The 21931-nt window shown below is 42.6% G+C and overlaps 1 protein-coding gene across 1 annotated transcript in view; it reads left to right on the forward strand.

The window, feature by feature from the left end:
• The window catches only part of hcrtr2 (hypocretin (orexin) receptor 2), a 102841-nt gene that overhangs the window by 24480 nt on the left and 56430 nt on the right, over positions 1-21931 (forward strand). The window lies entirely within an intron of this gene.

Raw genomic sequence — 21931 nt, forward strand, 5'->3', positions numbered from 1 at the left:
ACATATACATAATAAATACACACAGTACACGTACATATATAATATAGTCAAGTCAAGTCACCTTTATTTATATAGTGCTTTAAACAAAATACATTGCATCAAAGCAACTGAACAACATTCATTAGGAAAACCGTGTGTCAGTAATGCAAAGTGACAGTTAATTCATCATTTAATTCAGTGATGTCATTTCTGTTCAGTTTAAATAGTGTCTGTACATCGATTTGCAATCAAGTCAACAATATTGCTGTAGATAAAGTGACCCCAACTAAGCAAGCCAGAGGCGATAGCGGCAAGGAACCGAAACTCCATTGGTGACAGAATGGAGAAAAAACCCTGGCTCAGTTGGGGGGCCAGTTCTCCTCTGACCAGACAAAACCAGCAGTTCAATTCCAGGCTGCAGCAAAGTCAGATTGTGCAGAAGAATCATCTGTTTCCTGTGGTCTTGTCCTGGTGGTATTCTGAGACAAGGTATTTACAGGGGATCTGTATCTGGGGCTCTAGTTTTCCTGGTCTCTGCTGTCTTTCAGGGTAGTAGAGGTCCTTTCTAAGTGCTGATCCACCATCTGGTGTGGATACATACTGGATCCGGGTGACTGCAATGACCCTCTGATCTGGATGCAGACTGGATCTTGGTGGCTATGGTGACCTCGGAATAAGAGAGAAACAGACTAATATTAGCGTAGATGCCATTCTTCTAATGATGTAGCAAGTACATCGGGTGTTATGTGAAGTGTTCCCGTTTTTTTATTTTTGATGCTATTAATCATGATTAATTATTTGACAACGCTATACTAAATAGGAATATTTCAATGGGATTGTGATAAAAGAGTTAAGGTTCTCTCGAACTTCCCCTATATGAAATACTTAATATAAAATACTTGTCTGATTTCTTGTTACCGATTCTGCCTGTTATCTCTACGTACCTCTGCTGCCTGCCTACCGACCCCTTGCTTGTTACTGGATTACTGATTCTCTGCTCTGCCCACGCTGTTGATATTGCTGGTTCTGACCACTGCCTGTACGACTACGAGCCTTTATAATAAAGCCTGCATTATGGATCCTATATCGAGTTCTGGTTCATTACAGAAGACTTCGCCACAACGAGATCCAGTGGCTTCTGAAGGTCTTCATACCGCCATGGCGGCCCAAGCCAGTCAGATCGCGGCCAATCAGTTCCAGCTGAATCGTCTAACCACGATCACGGAGGAGCTCGTCAAGGCCGTTCAGAATCTCCACACTGCTCCCGCGATCCCACCAACGCCGGAGGCATCCGACATTGCCCACGCGACAGGAACGCCATCTCAGGCCAACCCCCGTCATGCTTTCCCAGATAAATACAACGGTGACGCCAACAAGTGTAAGGGATTTCTATTGCAATGCTCTATGTTTGTGGAACAACAACCCTCACTGTACACTATGGATACTGGGAGAATCGCCTTTGTTTGTTCTCTGTTGACCGAGAAAGCACTCGAATGGATTACGGCAGTGGGGGTCCGATGGATCCACATTTACCTCCTTTCAGGATTTCCTGCAGCAATTCCGGGCCATATTCGATCATCCTAAGGAGGGAAAGGGAGATGGAGATTGCTTACTGGAGTTGTCACAAGGCAGGATGACGGCGGCGGATTATGCTCTAAGATTTTGCACTCTGGCGGCACAAACTAACTGGGTGAGCGACACATTAAAGGTACTCTACCGCAAAGGACTAAATTATGAGCTCCAAACGGGACTAGTCTGTCGAGACGAGGGCCTCAACCACTTCATTGAGCTGACCATATCCATTGACAACCTGCAACGTGCCCGGCGATCCAATTCCCATCACACTGTGCACCCAGTGTACTTGCCTGCTCAGGAAGCTACTGAAACCACGCAGGTTAACATTTACCACCTATCTACGGAGGAGACACATTTCCAATAGATTGTGCATGTATTGTGGACTACCCGGCCATCAACGCCATAACTGTCCTACTCGTACGTCAACCTTCTCTCAGCACTAGGTGAGTACTCCCCTCACTACCATGTGAGATACTCAGTGTAAACATTCCTGTTGAGTTTTGGATTAATGACAGACAAGTTGTCACCTCTGCCTTACTTGATTCCGGGGCTGCTGGTAACTTTATCCCTGAAGAATTCGCTAAGAGGTATAATGTTCAACTTATCCCATGCTCTATCTCTCTCTCAGTGGAAACAATAGATGGTCGACCACTCGGCTCTGGGTCCATCACTCATCTCACCCACAAGGTTGTAATGGCGGCTGGTTTGTTGCACAAGGAGAGGATCCAATTCTACGTCCTCCCCACATCTCACACACCAGTGATTCTTGGATTACCTTGGCTATGTCTACATAACCCCCAAATCTCATGGAGAGAGGGTCAAGTGGTGAAATGGAGCAATTTCTGTCAACAGAACTGTCTTTCCTTTGTCAAACCTTCCCTGTCTGTTCCGTGTCCCTTACCTCCGCTCAAGAATGCATTCCCGATCTGCCAGGGGAATACACAGACCTTCCGGAGGCCTTCAGTAAGAAACAGGCCAACACCTTACCACCTCACCGCAAGTATGACTGTGCAATTGATCTTCTACCAGGGCATTCTCTCCAAAGGGTCGCATCTTCCCATTGTCTCAACCTGAGTCCGACGCTATGAAGGATTACATCAAGGAGGAGCTTCAGAAAGGGGTTCATCAGACCGTCCACATCCCCTGCTTCATCCGGGTTCTTCTTCGTAAAGAAAAAGGATGGAGGTCTCCATCCCTGCATCGATTATCGTGGACTAAATGAAATGACAGTAAAATTCAGATATCAACTCCCGTTGGTTCCTTCAGCCCTCGAACAACTTCGTACCGCTCAATACTACACCAAACTGGACCTGAGGTGCGCCTACAACCTCATCCACATCCGGGAGGGAGACGAATGGAGGACCGCCTTCTGCACAACCACTGGAAACAATGAGTATCTTGTGATGCCGTTCGGACTAGCCAACAGTCCATCTGTGTTTCAATCATTCATTAGCAAGGTTTTCAGAGACATGTTGAACATATCTTTGATTGTGTACATCGATGACATCCTGATTTACTCTAACACCCTTCCTGAACATGTACAACACGTTCGAGCAGTTCTCCAATGCCTCATCCAATACCAGCTATACGCCAAGGCTGAAAAGTGCGAGTTCCACACAACATCCACCACCTTCCTAGGATACATAATCAGTCCCGAAGGGGTAGCCATGGACGAGAAGAAGGTTAACGCCATGCTCAACTGGCCTGAACCCACAACCCTTAAGGAACTCTAATGATTTCTGGGATTCGCAAACTTCTATAGAAGGTTCATTAGAAACTTCAGTACTTTGGTTGCTCCGCTTACTTCACTAGTCAAGAAGGGGACTCATCGACTACAACGGTCAGAGTCCACTCACAATGCATTCCAAACCCTGAAAGAACGGTTTAGTAACGCGCCCATCCTCACCCTGACCCCACATTGCCCTTCATAGTCGAGGTAGACGCATCCAACACAGGCATTGGTGCCATTCTGTCACAACGCCCAGATCCTGCCACTAAACTTCATCCCTGTGCCTTCTATTCCAGAAAACTCAATTCGGCAGAACGCAACTACAGTGTAGGGGATCGAGAACTTCTGGCCATGAAGGCGGCTTTCGAGGAGTGGAATATTTCATCTGTCACAGAACCCATCCTACCATTCCAGGTGGTGGTTGCTCCCATTCAATGGGATATCATGACTCTACTCCAACAACACAGGGAGCAAAATGAAAACCCAGTAGCCTGTCCAGCCGACAAAACCTTCGTTCCTGAGGATCTTCGTAACCAGGTTATCAATCAGGTCCACTGTCATCCATCATCCGGTCACCCAGGTATCACTGCCACCATCGACCAGTTGGAGAACCGCTTCTGGTGGGAAACACTTCACAAGGACACAACAAATTACATCAAACAATGCAATAATTGTAACACCAACAAGGCATCCAAACAATCTCCCGCTGGCCTCCTACAACCATTACCCATTCCTCAACGACCCTGGTCACACATTGCCATCGACTTTGTTACGGATCTTCCCAGTTCACAGGGTCACACCACCATACTCACCATCATAGACCGGTTCTCCAAGGCTTGCAGATTTATCCCTTTACCCAAACTGCCTACCGCTCTTCAGACTGCAGAACAATTGTGCAACTGGGTATTCAGACTATACGGTCTGCCCGAGGATATTGTGTCAGATCGAGGACCGTCAGCCTTCTTCAAAGCCCTAAACATTAATGTTAGCCTTACCTCTGGGTATCACCCTCAAGCAAATGGACAGGTGGAAAGGCTCAACCAAGAGTTAAACTGCTTCCTCAGAGCCTATTGTAACCAGAATCAGGACGACTGGGCACAATATCTACTTTGGGCAGAATACGCACAAAACTCCCTCATTAAACCATCTACGGGTCTAACCCCCTTTAAATGTGTGCTGGGATTCCAACCACCGGTGTTTCCATGGTCAGGAGATCCAACCGATGTACTGGCGGTAAACGATTGGATGACCTGCAGTGAAGAGGTATGGAATCAGGCTCATGTTCACCTGCAACACGCCGTAAGGAGGCAGAAGGAGCAGGCGGACCACAGAAGGCGCCCAGGTCACAATTATCAGCCAGGCCAGTGGGTATAGCTTTCCACAAGGGATCTCCGTCTCCGGCCCCCATGCCGCAAGTTGAGTCCAAGGTACGTGGGTCCATTCCAAATCACCAGACAAATAACTCCAGTTTCATTCCGCTTAGCACTGCCTAACACATACCGTATCTCTCCTACCTTTCATGTATCCCTGCTCAAGCCTGCTGCTGGTACCAGAGACGAGGGAGAGGGGAGGTCCCGTGCACAGGCCCCTCAACCCATCATCATAGAGGGCGAGGAGGCGTACCAGGTCCAGGAATTGCTCGATTCCAGTCGTCAGGGTAGAATCCTACAGTATCTGGTCGACTGGGAGGGGTACGGTCCAGAAGAATGCTCGTGGGTGAACTCGGAGGATATCCTAGATCCCAACATTGTCATTGAGTTTCACCATCTACATCCTGGTAAACCGGCCCCTCAGCCCCGTGTTAGACCCGACGTCGTGTGCCTCCTCATGCCAGCATTCCCACAAGCCCCGTCCTTGGACTCTGATCACCTGCACAGGTGATCGTCATCAGAAAGGGTATTTAAGCTGGACTTCCATCACAGTTCAGACACTGTGTCTGTCATTTCTGAGCATTATTACCCGTGTTTGATTTCTTGTTACCGATTCTGCCTGTTATCTCTACGTACCTCTGCTGCCTGCCTACCGACCCCTTGCTTGTTACTGGATTACTGATTCTCTGCTCTGCCCACGCTGTTGATATTGCCTAACCACTGCCTGTACGACTACAAGCCTTTATAATAAAGCCTGCATTATGGATCCTATATCGAGTTCTGGTTCATTACAAATAATATTAAAGTACACTATAAATGTAATTTACATTTTTGTGAAATTTCATATCCACAAGTGTAAGGACCGTAAAACCAATCCTTTATTTTTGGTTTTTATAAAAGAAATGTGAATTTATTTGAAGACGATTTTTTATTCACATAATAAGAAAGCAATTAAAGGGGTGGTCAGACTAGAGTGCTAAATTATTTCGGACGCCGCTGTTAATATGGGCGGGAGTAAGATTAACGGTCTCTCCTCAATTATAACAACATGGATTAATATGTGCTTGTACTGTGTCTTTTGCGACGGTGTCGAAAGTGTCTTATTATTTTGTACTGTGTCTCTCTCTCTCTATATAAATATGTACACCCTAAGCTATAAAAAATTATAAAACCTCCTCATTCAAATGTACCATCTGTGGCTGTTTCCACTGACACTGCAAACCATGCACCATTTATAATCTTTTAAATATGCATTATATAAAAGTTAAAGCTAAAGTTATGTAGCACTTCCTTCATTTTTTAATTTCTGTACAGAGAGGTCACGCAGTGATGTATAGGTCTTCTACTGGTCCCACATCTTCACATGATGCAAATTCGCAGGTGCAAAAAAGCGTTGGAACTTTGGAACGCAGCAAAATGCTAATTTTTTCACATGAGCTTGCATTTCCGGTCTGACGCATTCGCATGTGTATGAATGGAAGTCAGTGGAGAGAAAAGTGCAGTGTGACCGCCCCATAAGACAGTTTCCATTTGTAAATCCTTTAATATATTTATGTAATGTTTAGCCCACTCACCCCTGGCTATATGTGTATTTTGAAGCCAGTTGGTTTTTGACCGGTTAAATGAGTTTGTGGCCTTGATGAACAGCATCAGCAGTAATGATGTCATCCCCAATCTAATGCTGCGTTCCCACCGAAATTACCCGGAACAATTGTACCATCACCCGCATGTCTCTGCTCCGCCATTTCGATCGATCCACTCGGTCTGGGGCTCGCGCTGATGACGTAACGAGAAGGACGCACCTTCGTCCCTTGTACACACTTCAACCTCTTGACCCCTCCCCCACGTCAAATCAGGGACACAAAGCGAGGCTTAAAGAAAAATGAAGCGCAAAGGAAAGCTTGCGCCGCAGAGACACGGATTACTGAAACGTGGATTTAAAGGAGCGGCGCAAAGGGAAATGTGTTGCAAAGTCAATGCTGCTGAAGTTTTACTTTGCTAAACTTAATTTTTTCTCTCAGTAGTAAACTTTTCTTTTGAAATTATTTTGTTTACTTGCAAAAAAGCATTTTTTTTCTCAATACTGTATTTTTATTTGCAAAACATTTTTTTTTTTTTGCAAAACATTTTTTTTTTGTTTGAAAAACATTGTTTTATTTTGCAGATATATAAAGCCCTATTTTGAGCGAAGACATCATTATTGATGATGCTGTTCGTCAAGGCCACATACTCATTTAACCTGTCCAAAACCAAATGACTTCTAAGTAAAAGGAAATCTGTACCGTATGAACTGTCGTCAACTTGCTGCGTGAGTGTCAAAATTTTCTCCACCATTTTCTCAGATTACTTCCATTTTTCAAAACATTACGCAAAATCGTCTATTAATAATTGATTATTACCATCGACTGTGAGTGACGTCACTTCCCAATGCAAACACGCCCAATAAAATGGCCCCACCCTTGTCACTTGATTGACAGGTTTCTGTGTAGATGTCGGAAATTCAAATACAAAAGTAATTACAATTCCATTTGAGTTCTGGTAGTTTACATGCACAGTGCAGATAGAGTGAAAAAGTAAATGTGTTAATCAATGTTGCTATTTAATATGACAGGCTCATAGCTTGTAAGACATGAGAAATGCATTTGCAAATGTACTTTGCTTTTTCATTTGAAATTTGGCACTCACTGTGCGTTCGCGAAAGTGAAAATTGTTCAGTTGCATTTTGATTATGTCACAATTTATGCTTCCACATTTTAAAAAAGGCAAATGAAAATACAATTTGCAATTCCATTTGAAAATAGTCCAGAAAATCCTTCCATACTTTTATTTTTAACTTTATCTTAAAGGAATCTTATGATACAATTTCAAGTTGTCCTTTCTCTTTGTAGTGTTATAAGCTGTTTGTGAAGAGATAAGGTCCCTAAAGTTGCAAAGACTAAAGTCTCAAACCCAGAGAGATTTTCTTTATAAAAGTAAAGACTCCTCCACGCCCTCCTAAAATTCCTTGTTTAAACATCCCCCGAAATGTCTGCATAACTGTGTGGGAAGATTTGCTTAACACCTCCCAAATGTTCATGCAAAGAAAGAAGGCATAATTTTACTGTTGCTGCCACTGCCATGTCGTGGAGACTTGTTTGTTTCGTTGCAAAAGCGAAAATACTTTGACCTTATTTCCTGATCCTTGGAGAGTTGAATACAATGACGGCTATTCTGACTCACAGTCTGTAAGTACGTTTTCATATTTAAAGAATTTGCCACTGATGATTCAAATGTGGGTTTTGAGCAGTGTAGAGTAGCGCTTGTTTGTCATTTCTCCGATCACAAATGCAGACATGGTTTTATGTTTATGTTGTGCGATGCAACTTTTACGCGTAAAAAGAAAGTATAGGTATTAAGACAGTTGGTAAGTCATTATAATCCATAATTATGTCTCCACTGGATGCAACAAATGCCTCCTTTTGTCACGGTACTCCCGGGAATGGCATCCGGTATGGAAAGGGGTGTAACATTTCCGTCACACACTTGAGGTATTCGGTCAATCATAATGCACTGTCAATCAGTGTAAACCTAATTTTTCAGAACGATGCGCTTTGTAAAAATTAATGCATTTCATAAAGGTGCTGCATGGGAGAGAAACAATAATGTACATTTTGTGGCAAATAATATTGTTGTTGTTTTTTTACCTTAATTGCACCAAATACACAAAATAATTTTCTTTTTAGCAACATCATATTAAAGTTCATAATATTTAAACAAAACATTTTCATATTAATTAGATTATTAGCTAAAATCTTTGCATAAACCATTTTGAACTAAGCATTTTTGCCAGATCAAAGATGCCAAATTTAATGTCACCCCATTGTATATACCTTAGCACTATAAATATAAGATTAAAGTGAAATCAAAAGTGGATCTCAGAAGTTGACATTTCCATTCTCTGGTGAGCTGCTTACATTACAAAATCTCTTAAGAGAGTCTTCTCAGTTCTCTGAATCTCCAAAGATTTCTATGCTCTGTCACTATTTTGGAACTGTTCTCTGTAGGCTGTAACGAATCAAATCTGTTGTGAAGCTGACAGTTTGACATCTGGTGCAATTTTGGCCCTTTGTTATGTCCTGCTGCCATTATAAATCACAAGCTATAGGATTTAGCTACAGGTGTTTGAACAAATGAGCTCAGAGCAGATTTCGATCTCAATGCATTTAAGGAAATTTGCTAAAGGTTCTTGTTGTAAATATTAAAAACCTGGGCCTTTATACACTCACTGACCACTTTATTGGGTACACCTGTTCAATAGGGATATGCCGGTATCAAATTTTACTGTTGCAATTTAATTAATAATGCTTTTATCACGGTATACAGTATTATCACGGTATTGAAATTTATATAAAAAAAGGGTCATTACACAGTATAACAGGTTGAATAACTTTTTTTCTTATAACATAAAGTGCTAAAGAACTATAAAGGCCAATAGGTATCACTTTACAACAAGATCTCATTAGTTAACCTTAGTTAATGCATTCAAGGCAAGGCAAGGCATGACAAGTTTATTTATATTGCACATTTTGTACACAATGGTAATTCAAAGTGCTTCACATAAAAGAAAGTAAAAAAAAAAAAAAAAAAAAAAAAAAAAAAAAATCATGAAGAAAAATGATCACAAAAATAAAACAAGTAACTTGAGAACTTTGAAAATGGTAAAAAAAATTACTTAAAATGAATTTGAGACAGTTTAAAAATAGAAAATGATTTTACATAAAATACAGTACAATACATACAATATAGTGTAATCAGTTCAGACATCACATAGTGCTCATTCAATAAATGCAAATCTAAACAGAAGAGTTTTGAGTCTAGATTTAAAAGTGGCTAATATTTTATTCACAAAGAGCAATAGCTACATTTGCTATAGAAGTTATTAATCTTTGTTCAAAAATACAAGTCTTAGTCCCTGTTAGCTCATTAAATAACACAGTTGCAACTTTCAATTTTAACAATGTGTTATTAAATATTGGAATACCTAAAATTAAATTGGTTTAGAAGAACTTTTCATTGCCAGTTTATGTTAGCTAATGAAGCCCTAATGTAAAGAGTGAATGAACAATAAAGAATCAAAACACTTTCAAGTAATTTCTAGGGCATGTTGTAGTCCAGATAAAAAAAGGGAAATAAATAGCCTATTAAGTGTAATATTTAAGTATTTGGCTCTGTGATGAACACCATAGCTAAAACACACATCTGAATGGCTATTTTAAATATGGTTTTGAAGTAGCGGCTCCTTTATTTATGCAAACATTAAATGGACATTTACATGTGCCTTCTTCAGCAGAAGGACCTTGCGGTCGCTGTAGGTTTCAGTCCATTTATGGCGTAGTGCGTTTTTAATGTTTTGCCTGGTGACTGTGTGGTCCCAACTAACTTACAGTAAGATCATTAAAAAGTTCCTCCCGTATAGTTTGGGGCTGATCCCTCACATTTCTCATGATCATCCTTACTTCATGAGGGACTATCAATTGCCTACTGTTGTTCTGTCTGCTCTCTTTGTTAATTGCCTTTATTGTTGTTTGTTTATTGTAAAGTGTCCTTCAGCTCTGGAAAGGAACTATATAAATAAAACTTATTATTATAATTATTATTATTATTAATAAGATCTTGCACGGAGCTCCAGACCGAGGCCCATTTATGGTTATTTATGTACCTCCATTTCTGAATAATCTTACCAACAGGTGTCACCTTCTCACCAAGCTTCTTGATGATGGTCTTGTAGCCCATTCCAGCCTTGTGCAGATCTAAAATCATACTTTGACAGCTCTTTGATTTTGCCCATGGTGGTGGGGGAGGTTAGAATGGAAGATACAGACTGTGTGGACCGGTGTCTTATACACCTAATGAGATGAGGAGTAACTTCTTAAAGTGACACGATTAATCTGTGTTCCACATTCAATTCATTTCATTTCAATTCAATTCAAGTTTATTTGTATAGCGCTTTCTACGATACAAATCATTGCAAAGCAACTTTACAGAAAATTATGTTTCTACAATATTTAGTAGTAGCTTATAAGTGGTGACTCTCAGTTTATGTGCATATGACAGGAATTTTCAGAAAAAAAATAATACAAGACGTAGTCAACCAGATGATGAACACTATTAACAGCAATTATTATATGATGCAATCACACTTGTAGCAATATTTGTTAGTTCTGTATGTTGTTTCAGGGTTGGCATCATCTGAGGTCCTCTCGGGGGTTGGCATCATCTCTTCTTAGGTGTTCTGGATCCAGACTGGAGCTTGTGTAAATCCTGTGGCAAAATAGAAGCACAAATAAGAGACATAATTAGCGTAGCTGCTGTTCCAACCAAGTAAAATTAATAAGTTTAACCAAAGCTAAACAATAAGAATGCGCATTTGATCAGATACAACTGCAGTCACAATTTATGAGATGCATTATTCGAATGCTTGGCAAAAGAGATGTAATCTAGATTTAAACAGAGAGAGTGTGTCTGAACCCCAAACATTCCAGTAAGGCTATTCCAGAGTTTGGGAGCCAAATGCGAAAAAGCTCTACCTTCTTTAGTGGACTTTGCTATCCTAGGAACCTCCAAAAGTCCAGAGTTTTGTGACCTTAGGGTGCGTAATGGGTTGTAACGTGGTAGAAGGCTAGTTAGGTACGCAGGAGCCAAACCATTTAGGGCCTCATAGGTAAGTAATAATAATTTTTAACTCATACAGAACTTAATAGGTAGCCAGTGCAGAGACTGTAAAATTGGGGTAATATGATCATATTTTCTTGACCTGGTAAGGACTCTAGCCACTGCATTTTAGACTACCTGTAGCTTGTTTATTGAAGATGCAGGACAACCACCTAGCAGTGCATTACAATAGTCCAATCTAGAGGTCATGAATGCATGAACTAGCTTTTCTGCATCAGAAACAGGTAACATGTTTCGTAGCTTGGCAGTGTTTCTAAGATGGAAGAATGCAGTTTTTATAACTTGGAAAATATAGTTTTCAAAATATAAGCTTCTATCTAATATAACACCCAGATTTTTGACTGTAGAGGAAGTAACAGTACATCCGTCTAGTTGCAAATTGTTGTCTACTAGATTCTCTGTACTGTCTTATTCGAATTTAATAGGATAAAATTATTGGTGATAAATGAGATGACTCCCCATTAAAATAAACAAAAATGGTAGCGATCAGACAGGTAGGATCTAAACCATCTTAGAGCCTGCCCTTGAATACCTGTATAGTTTTGTAATTGATCTATGAGTTTGTCATAATCTATGGTGTTGAACGCAGCACTAAGATCAATTAAAACTAACAATGAGATGCAGCCTTGATCTGAAGCAAGTCATTTGTAATTTTAACAAGTACAGTTTCTGTGTTATGGTGGGACCTGAAACCTGACTGAAATTCTTCATACAGATATTTACATTTACATTTATATGTATTCATTTAGCATACGCTTTTATCCAAAGCGACTTACAGATGAAGACAGTAGAAGCAATCAAAAACAAAAAAAGAGCAATGATATATAAGTGCTATAACAAGTCTCAGTTAGGTTAACACAGTACACGTAGGATGGGTTTGAAACTAATATAATAAATAAAAAGAAAACAGATAGAATAAAAAAATAAAAGAATAGAGCAAGCTAGTTAGAGGTCTTTACACATACACACACACACACACACACACACACACATACATATACAATTGCATAATAAATGAAAAGAAAATAGAATACAAAAAGATTAGAAAGGTAGTTAGATTTTTTTAAAGAATAGAATTAGAATATTGAGTGTTAAAGTTAGAGGATCAAATAAAGATGGCTAAGGACTCAGCTGCTCGGATTGTGTTGGGGAGTTCATTCCACCAGAAGGGAACATTTAATTTAAAAGTCCGTAAAAGTGACTTTGTGCTTCTTTGGGATGGCACAATTAAGCGACGTTCACTTGCAGAACGCAAGCTTCTAGAGGGCACATAAGTCTGAAGTAACGAATTTAGGTAAATGGGTGAAGAGCCAGTGGTAGTTTTGTAGGCAAACATCAATGCCTTGAAATTTAAGCGAGCAGCTATTGGAAGCCAGTGCAAATTGATAAACAGAGGTGTGACGTGTATTCTTTTTGGCTCATTAAAAATTAATCTTGCTGCCGCGTTCTGAATTAATTGTAAAGGTTTGATAGAATTGGCTGGAAGGAGTTGTGCAGCATGTTCCGAAAGAAAGGGCTTGATCTTTTTGATGTTGAATAAAGCAAATCTGCAGGATCGGACAGTTTTATCAATGTGGTCTGAGAAAGTCAGCTGATCATCAATCATAACTCCAAGGCTTCTAGCTGTTTTTGAAGGAGTTATGGTTGATGTGCCTAACTTGATGGTGAAATTGTGATGGAAAGATGGGTTTGCTGGAATCACAAGCAGTTCTGTCTTGGCAAGGTTGAGTTGAAGGTGATGGTTCATCATCCAGGAAGAAATGTCAGTTAGACAAGCTGAGATGCGAATACCTACCGTCGGATCATCAGGATGGAATGAGAGGTAGAGTTGAGTGTCATCAGCATAGCAGTGGTATGAAAAGCCATGTTTTTGAATGACAGAACCTAATGATGCCATGTAGACAGAGAAGAGAAGTGGTCCAAGAACTGAGCCCTGAGGCACCCCAGTAGTTAGATGTTGAGACTTGGACACCTCACCTCTCCAAGATACTTTGAAGGACCTATCTGATAGGTAAGACTCAAACCATTGAAGTGTTGTTCCTGAGATGCCTTTCGCCAGTAGCGTTGATAGGAGGATCTGGTGGTTAACCGTGTCAAAAGCAGCGGACAGATCAAGCAATATAAGTACTGAAGATTTGGATTCTGCTCTTGCCAGTCTTAGAGCTTCAACAACTGAGAGCAAGGCCGTCTCAGTTGAATGTCCACTTCTGAAGCCAGATTGGTTGCTGTCAAGGAGATTGTTGTGTGTGAGAAATGTAGAGACTTGTTTGAACACAGCTCGTTCAAGTGTTTTTGCAATAAAAGGAAGAAGGGAAACTGGTCTGTAGTTCTCTAAAAGAGATGGGTTGAGGTTGGGTTTCTTAAGTAGTTGAGTTATACGTGCCTGTCTAAATGATGAGGGGAAAACACCAGTGTGGAGGGAAGTGTTGATGATGTGAGTGAGTGCAGGTACAACTTCAGGAGAAATGGCTTGAAGGAGATGAGATGGAATAGGATCAAGCAGGCAAGTAGTGGATCAAGTGGGCAAGTTGTAGGGTGATTAGAAATGATGAGTTTTGACACTTCTGCCTCAGAGAGTGAAGAGAAGGATGTAAATGAGTGTAAGTTTGCTGGTGATATGAGCTTGACTGATTGTGGTGTGGAAAATTGTGCACTAATGTGTTTAATTTTATTAATGAAAAACGTTGCAAAGTCGTCAGCTATTAGAGATGAAGCAGGAGGAGGAGGAGGAGGACAAAGAAGTGAGGAAAATGTTTTAAAAAGCATGCGAGAGTTAGATGAATTGTTAATTTTGTTATGGTAGTATGTCCTTTTAGCAGAGGAGACATTAGCAGAGAAAGAAAATAGGAGTGACTGATACACAATAAGATCAGTAGTATTTTTGGACTTGCGCCACACCCTTTCAGAAGCTCTAAGCTTAGAACGGTGTTCGCGTAGAACATCAGATAACCAAGGGACAGAAGGGGTGTTACGGGCTGGCCTGGAAGATAAGGGGCAAACAGTTGAAACCATTGCAGATAGCCGGGAGGGTGAAAGTGTGAGTAGGTTACGTCGAAAGATGACATGTGGAGGGGTAAGTGATGTGTCAGGGATCATGTTGAGGTTAAGAATGAGGAGGAAGTGATCCAACGTGTGCAGTGGAGTAACCACAACATGATCAGTAGAGCAGTTTCGTGTATAAATAAGGTCCAGTTGGTTGCCTGATTTGTAGGTAGCAGTAGTTGACACTCGGTTCAGATCAAAAGAGGCAAGAAGAGTGTGGAAATCGGCAAACATAGGTTTATCTAGATGAATGTTGAAATCTCCAAGCATAACTAGGGAAGTACCATCCTCAGAAAAGTTTGAGACCAACACATCTAATTCATCCAAAAAGTTACCCAGTGGTCCTGGGGGTCGATAGACAACTAAAAAATGTATTTTAAAAGGGTAGGTAACAGTAACTGAATGAGATTCAAAGGAGCTGTTGATACCCAAAGATGGTAAAGGATTAAATTTCCAATCATTAGGGATGAGCAGACCAGTACCGCTGCCGCGGTATACTAATCTTTTTTTTAAACCCGACAAAACGGAAATTGAATTCAGCTGAACGTACTTTACTGTTTATCACAACAAAGGTCTGAGCAAGCGCACAACACTGACAACGCATGCGATAGAGTACGAGACCAAACGCAGCACGTCTCAACACAAGATATATATATATATATATATATATATATATATATATATATATATATATATATATATATATATATATATATATATATTTTTTTTTTTTTTTTTTTTTTTTTTTTTTTTTTTTTTTGCAGGAAGGGGCACAATTGAGCAGACACAACTTTTTCTAAAATATTAGACACAAATGGAAGTTTTGAAATAGGCCTATAATTTGACAGTTCACTAGGATCTAGTTGTGGTTTCATAAGAGGCTTAATAACCACCAGCTTGAATGGTTTTGGGATGTGACCTAAAGAGTTAATAATATTGAGAAGCGGTTTTTTCGGCTACAGGTACCAACTCTTTCAGTAATTTATTGGGTACAGGATCTAATAAACAAGTTGTTGGTTTAGATGCAGTGATAAGTTTATTTAGCTCTTCCTGTCCTATAGGTGTAAAGCACTGCAGTTTATCTTTGGGTGCGATGGATAAAATAGAAGTATTAGACGCTGTAGAATCTACATTTATTATTGTATTTCTGATGTTATCTATTTTATCAGTGAAGAAATTCATGAAGTCTTTACTATTAAACGTTGATGGGGACTGTGGGAGTAGGATTCCTGCTGGTTGGTAGGAGAAACAATTTCTTGATTGTTTGTTGGTCTCTATCCATTAAAATAAACGTACCATAAAAATTATAGACCATTCATTTCTTTGTCACGGTAGGAAATCCATTGTTTTCTCCGTGTCATGTTTTGCGTTTGTATTTGTACTCTCGTAGTCTCCATGTGCTCGTTTGGTTGATTGTTGTCACCTGTGTGTTGATTGTCTCGCTCCAGCTGATCCTCATCTCCACTCAGCTACAAATACTCACCCATCTCTCTGTCTGTTGTCAGATCCTCATTCATGTCACAGCTTCCCAAGTTGGATTACCGTCTCCCGTGTTCGTGTGAGTGTTCCGGTCTGTTCCTGGTTTCATCCATTGACCGTCTTCACATTCACCACCGACTTCACCATCCAGCACTTCTCACGCCACCGTAGACCTTCTTTCACCATTGCCTACATTCTGGACTCAGTTATCAATAAACTTCTTCTGATTGCCTGCCTTTGCTTCCTCCTCTTTTACGAGCCATCACAGTAGGATCTGAACATCATGGAAGCAGCAGGCGATCGCTCCCCATCTCATCTGGAGGAGTTTCTGCAGCCGTTGGTCGTATGGATCGCCAAGACAAGGCGATAGATGAGATGAGTCGAGCTTTCCAAGCAATGGTGACGAAGGTGTCCGAGCTCGCTCTCCAGGCTCAACAACAACAACAACAACAACCGCCACCCGCTGCACCTCCCACGCCACCCACACCGCCGATCGTCTCCGGGGGGATTTCCCAGTCCGAACCACGCCTCCCCATCCCTGAGAAATATGCGGGTGAGCCAAAGTTTTGTCGATCATTTCTGTCTCATTGTTCTCTGCACTTCGCCCTGCAGCCCCGCACGTTTAACACCGAGGAAATGAAGGTGGCATTCGTCTTGTCACTACTGACGGGGAGGGCTGCCCTCTGGGGCACGGCGGTGTGGGAGAACCAAGACAGCTGCTGTGCCTCGTTCCACGCCCTTTCGGAGGAGATGAGACGGGTTTTCGACTGCTCCGTTGCCGGGAGGGAGGCGGCTAAACTTCTCACGGACCTACGTCAGGAAGACAGGTCCGTATCCGACTATTCTATTGAGTTCCACACCCTGGCGGCGGAGTGTAAGTGGAACGAAGAGGCGCCGTCTCACACTGGGACTGTGTTTATACTGCGGCAGCCAAGAACATCACATCCAGCGCTGTCCGGTAAAAGACCAAGCCCGATAGTAAAACGGAGGCTACTATCGGGTGGGATCTCTGCCAGGAAGACCTCATCTACATCGACACTCCTTCCGGTGAGTCTACGGTGGTCCACCCACGCACTCGATCATCACGCTTTGTTGGATTCTGGGGCCGAGGGTAGTTTCATGGACTTTAAGTTTGCTAGGAAGCTCAACATTCCTCTCACCTCCCTCAAACACCCCATTGCACCTTTTGCACTCAACGGACACAGACTGCCAGTCATCACACAGACCACTTTAACTGTTTCTCTCATCACATCCGGCAACCATACGGAGGAGATTTCATTTTTCATCACGGACTCACCTCAATCTCCCATTGTTCTCGGTCACACCTGGCTCCAGAAACACAACCCCAGGATCGATTGGCGCCTCGGATCTGTGGTTAGCTGGAGCGAGGAGTGTCATTTGTCTTGTCTTTTGTCTGCTGGTGTTAATGTTTCTGAGTCTGTGTTTCAGGGGGAAGCAGTGGATTTGGCTAACGTGCCCGCGGAGTACCACGACCTGAAGGAGGTGTTCAGTAAGTCTCGTGCTGATTCTCTTCCTCCTCATCGTCCCTATGACTGTGCGATAGAGTTATTGCCAGGTACTTCTCCGCCTAAGGGCAAGTTATATTCTTTGTATATTCCAGAGACGGCGGCCATGGAGAAATATATATCCAGTTCTCTAGCAACGGGGTTCATCCGCCCTTCTTCTCCAGCGGGGGCGGGGTTCTTTTTTGTGGGACAGAAGGACGGATCCTTGCGACCTTGCATTGACTACCGAGGGCTGAACAACATAACGGTAAAGAATACCTATCCTTTGCCGCTTATGTCTTCAGCTTTTGAGAGGTTGCAGGGAGCGTCCGTTTTCACTAAATTGGACTTACGTAATGCTTATCATTTGGTCCGCATCAGGGAGGGGGATGAGTGGAAGACTGCCTTTAACACCCCTAGAGGCCATTTTGAGTACTGCGTGATGCCTTTCGGGCTAACAAACTCACCGGCAGTCTTCCAAGCACTCGTTAATGACGTGTTGCGAGACATGGTCGATCTGTTCATATATGTTTACCTGGATGACATATTGATTTTTTCTTCGTCTCTCCAGGAACATGTGCAACACGTACGACGAGTGCTTCTGCGGTTGCTAGAGAATGGATTGTTTGTCAAGGCGGAGAAATGCGTTTTTCATGCGCAGTCTGTTTCTTTTCTAGGACACATCATTTCGACTGAGGGTGTTCGCATGGATCCTGAGAAGGTTAAGGCTGTGGTAAATTGGCCATCCCCAGAGTCTCGCAAGGCCCTGCAGAGATTTCTGGGGTTCGTCAATTTTTACCGCTGTTTCATTCGCAATTTCAGCCAACTAGCCGCTCCTCTGACCGCCTTGACCTCCCCTAGTTTGACGTTCAGGCGTTTGCCAAACTGAAAAGCTGCTTTGTTTCAGCTCCCATTCTCGTCACCCCTGATCGCTCACGTCAATTCATAGTGGAGGTCGACGCGTCAGAGGTGGGGGTAGGAGCAGTGTTGTCCCAGCGCGCATCCTCAGACGGAAAAGTGCATCCTTGCGCGTATTATTCTCACCGTTTATCTCCTGCGGAAGTTAATTATGACATTGGCAATCGAGAGTTGTTGGCAGTCAAACTTGCACTGGAAGAATGGCGTCACTGGCTTGAAGGGTCGGGTGTACCTTTCATTGTATGGACGGACCATAAGAATCTCGAATACATTAGAACCGCCAAAAGACTTAACTCCAGGCAGGCTCGGTGGGCATTGTTTTTTGGTCATTTCGATTTTACACTTTCTTACCGGCCGGGTTCCAAAAACATCAAACCCGATGCTTTATCCCGTCTTTTTGAGCGTTACGATCTTACTGCTACTCCCGAGCCCATTTTACCGGGGACCATCATTATCTCCGCGCTCAGATGGGAGGTCGAATCGAAGGTGTTGACTGCCTTAGAAGGGGTAACGCCTCCGGCTCGTTGCCCACCGAACTGATTGTTTGTACCGGAGGGGTTACGGTCAGACGTTCTCCAGTGGGGTCATTGTTCCAGTGTTGCTTGTCACCCAGGGGTTAGTAGAACTAGGTTTCTAGTCAAGCAACGATTTTGGTGGCCTGGTATGGCTCGTGACGTCCACGACTTTGTCTTGGCTTGTTCAGTTTGCGCTATTGGTAAGACTTCCAATCGACCTCCAGATGGGTTACTCTTACCGCTGTCTGTCCCTTCGAGACCCTGGTCCCACATTTCGCTAGATTTCATTACCGCCCTCCCGCCCTCTAAGGGCAATATGGTGATTTTAACCGTAGTGGACCGGTTCTCGAAGGCGACTCATTTTATTCCCTTGCCCAAATTACCATCAGCCAAGGAAACAGCGGTAGCTGTCATTGACCACGTCTTCCGTATACATGGCCTTCCGACAGACGTGGTTTCTGACAGGGGTCCCCAATTTGTGTCCAAATTTTGGCGAGAATTCTGTAAATTGTTAGGAGCGACTGTTAGTCTTTCTTCCGGGTTCCATGCCAGAGCAATGGTCAAACCGAGCGAGCCAATCAGGATGTCGAAAGGGTTTTGCGATGTTTGGCTTCCAATAATCCTTCGTCCTGGTGTCAGCAACTCTCTATTGTGGAGTACGCACACAATTCTTTGCCAGTGTCATCTACGGGCATGTCTCCATTTAAGTGTAGTTTAGGGTACCAACCACCTAATTTTGTCAGTACGGAATCCGAGGTTTCGGTCCCCTCCGCACACGCACTAGTCCAGAGGTGTCACCACACCTGGACCAGAGCTCGCAGAGCTCTGCTCCAGGCTAGGTCGCGCACCAAGGCTAAGGCTGATCGCCACCGGTCGAAGCCTCCCCGTTACGTCGTCGGTCAAAGAGTGTGGCTTTCAACCCAGAATATTCCTATGCGTTCCGTTTCGAATAAGCTTGCTCCCAAATTTATTGGCCCGTTTTCTGTTACCAAAATCATTAATCCGGTAACAGTGCGTCTTAGCCTTCCCCGGCGTACAGGAGGGTTCATCCCGTGTTCCATGTGTCCAAAATTAAACCGGTGATTTTTTTCCCGTCTTAACCCGCCTGCCCCGGTCCCCCCCCCGCCTCGTATCGTTAATGGGGAAACCACATATTTGGTCAATCGTATTCTGGACTCTAGACGGAGGGGACGCGGATTTCAGTACTTGGTGGATTGGGAAGGTTACGGTCCGGAGGAGAGAAGGTGGGTTCCTGCTCGGGACATACTGGATCACCGCCTTATTGATGATTACAATCTACAGGTAAAGCAGGCTGGGAACGTCAGGTGACGTCCTAGGGGAGGGGGTACTGTCACGGTAGGAAATCCATTGTTTTCTCCGTGTCATGTTTTGCGTTTGTATTTGTACTCTCGTAGTCTCCATGTGCTCGTTTGGTTGATTGTTGTCACCTTTGTGTTGATTGTCTCGCTCCAGCTGATCCTCATCTCCACTCAGCTACAAATACTCACCCATCTCTCTGTCTGTTGTCAGATCCTCATTCATGTCACAGCTTCCCAAGTTGGATTACCGTCTCCCGTGTTCGTGTTCTGGATTGTGTTCGTGTTGTCGTCTTCGTGTGAGTGTTCCGGTCTGTTCCTGGTTTCATCCATTGACTGTCTTCACATTCACCACCGACTTCACCATCCAGCACTTCTCACGCCACCGTAGACCTTCTTTCACCATTGCCTACGTTCTGGACTCAGTTATCAATAAACTTCTTCTGATTGCCTGCATTTGCTTCCTCCTCTTTTACGAGCCATCACATTCTTTGTATGTGGCCAAACTTACAAAATCAGCAGGGGACTACACAGATATGTTGTTTTTGTTCAAGTTTTCAATTCAATTCAAGTTTATTTGTATAGCGCTTTTTACAAAATAAATCGTTACAAAGCAACTTTACAGAAAATTATGTTTCTACAATATTTAGTAGTAGCTAGTAGTTTGTGCACATTTGACAGGATTTTAGAAAAAATAATAATACAAGACGTAGTCAGCTAGACGATGAACTATCAATATTATTAAGTTATTATATGATTCAGTCACACATTTAGCAATAATTGTTAGTTCTGTTGTTTTTAATTGTTAGTAGTTGTTTGTCCCAATCAAAGTGTAAATAAACATAGAAAATGTATCCATGTGGTGCGGCTGACACAGAACAGCATATGGCCTAATGATTAGAGAGTCATGGCCTAATGGTTAGAGAGTCAGACTCGTAATCCCAAGGTTGGGCCGGCAGGAATTGTAGGTGAGGGGAGTGAATGTACAGCACTCTCTTCACCCTCAATACCACGACTGAGGTGTCCATAAGCAAGGCACCGAACCCCCAACTGCTCCCTGGGTGCCACTGCATAAATGGCTGCCCACTGCTCTGGGTGTGTGGTCATGGTGTGTGTGTGTTCAATGCTGTGCGAGCACAAATTCTGAATATTCACATGTATTATTATAAAGAACTCCTTGCCATGTTTCTGGACATTGATTTAATTTTTTTTTTTTTTTTTTGATCTAACATTGAGTTTGCACGAGCGCGTTCGCCTGTTGAGGGAGTGGAACAAGCTTAATGCGATGCATTCGCTGCGTTTTTCTGTTTTGCCTGATTCTTGAAGGAATTAAGTGTTTGAACAGAGTGTGTACAGCTCTCGAATGAGAGATAGCCACGCTGCGGTATGTGATTGCATTGAGAATGCATTATTCTCTTTGAGAATTTAATGCCTCTCACCCGTGTTTCGGGTCTTGTGGCTGCCGATGCAGTTAACCAGGCCGATCACAGGGATTGTAGGCGGGGCATGGAATGAATCTGTTGAGGAATGCCCTTTCTTCCAGAATTCCTTTTTGTCCTAGTTTTTACTGAATAGGAACGGTGTATAATGAGGCTTTTGAATTGGTATTTTTAAAAAAAAGGTACACTTTTTTTTCTAGGCTCTTGTTTGAGCTTCATCTGAGCCTCCTCATTCTCTCAGTGCTTCCTATAGCTCTGCTTAGACAGAACTATTAGTATGTAGGCTCTATTGTGTGTGGCGTTTAGTAGTCGGGTCTCCTCTCGTTTTAGAGAGTAGTTATGTTGAGACCTCC

The sequence above is a fragment of the Carassius auratus genome, chromosome 38 (assembly GCF_003368295.1).
Source record: "Carassius auratus strain Wakin chromosome 38, ASM336829v1, whole genome shotgun sequence".
NCBI classification, from domain to species: Eukaryota; Metazoa; Chordata; class Actinopteri; order Cypriniformes; family Cyprinidae; genus Carassius; species Carassius auratus.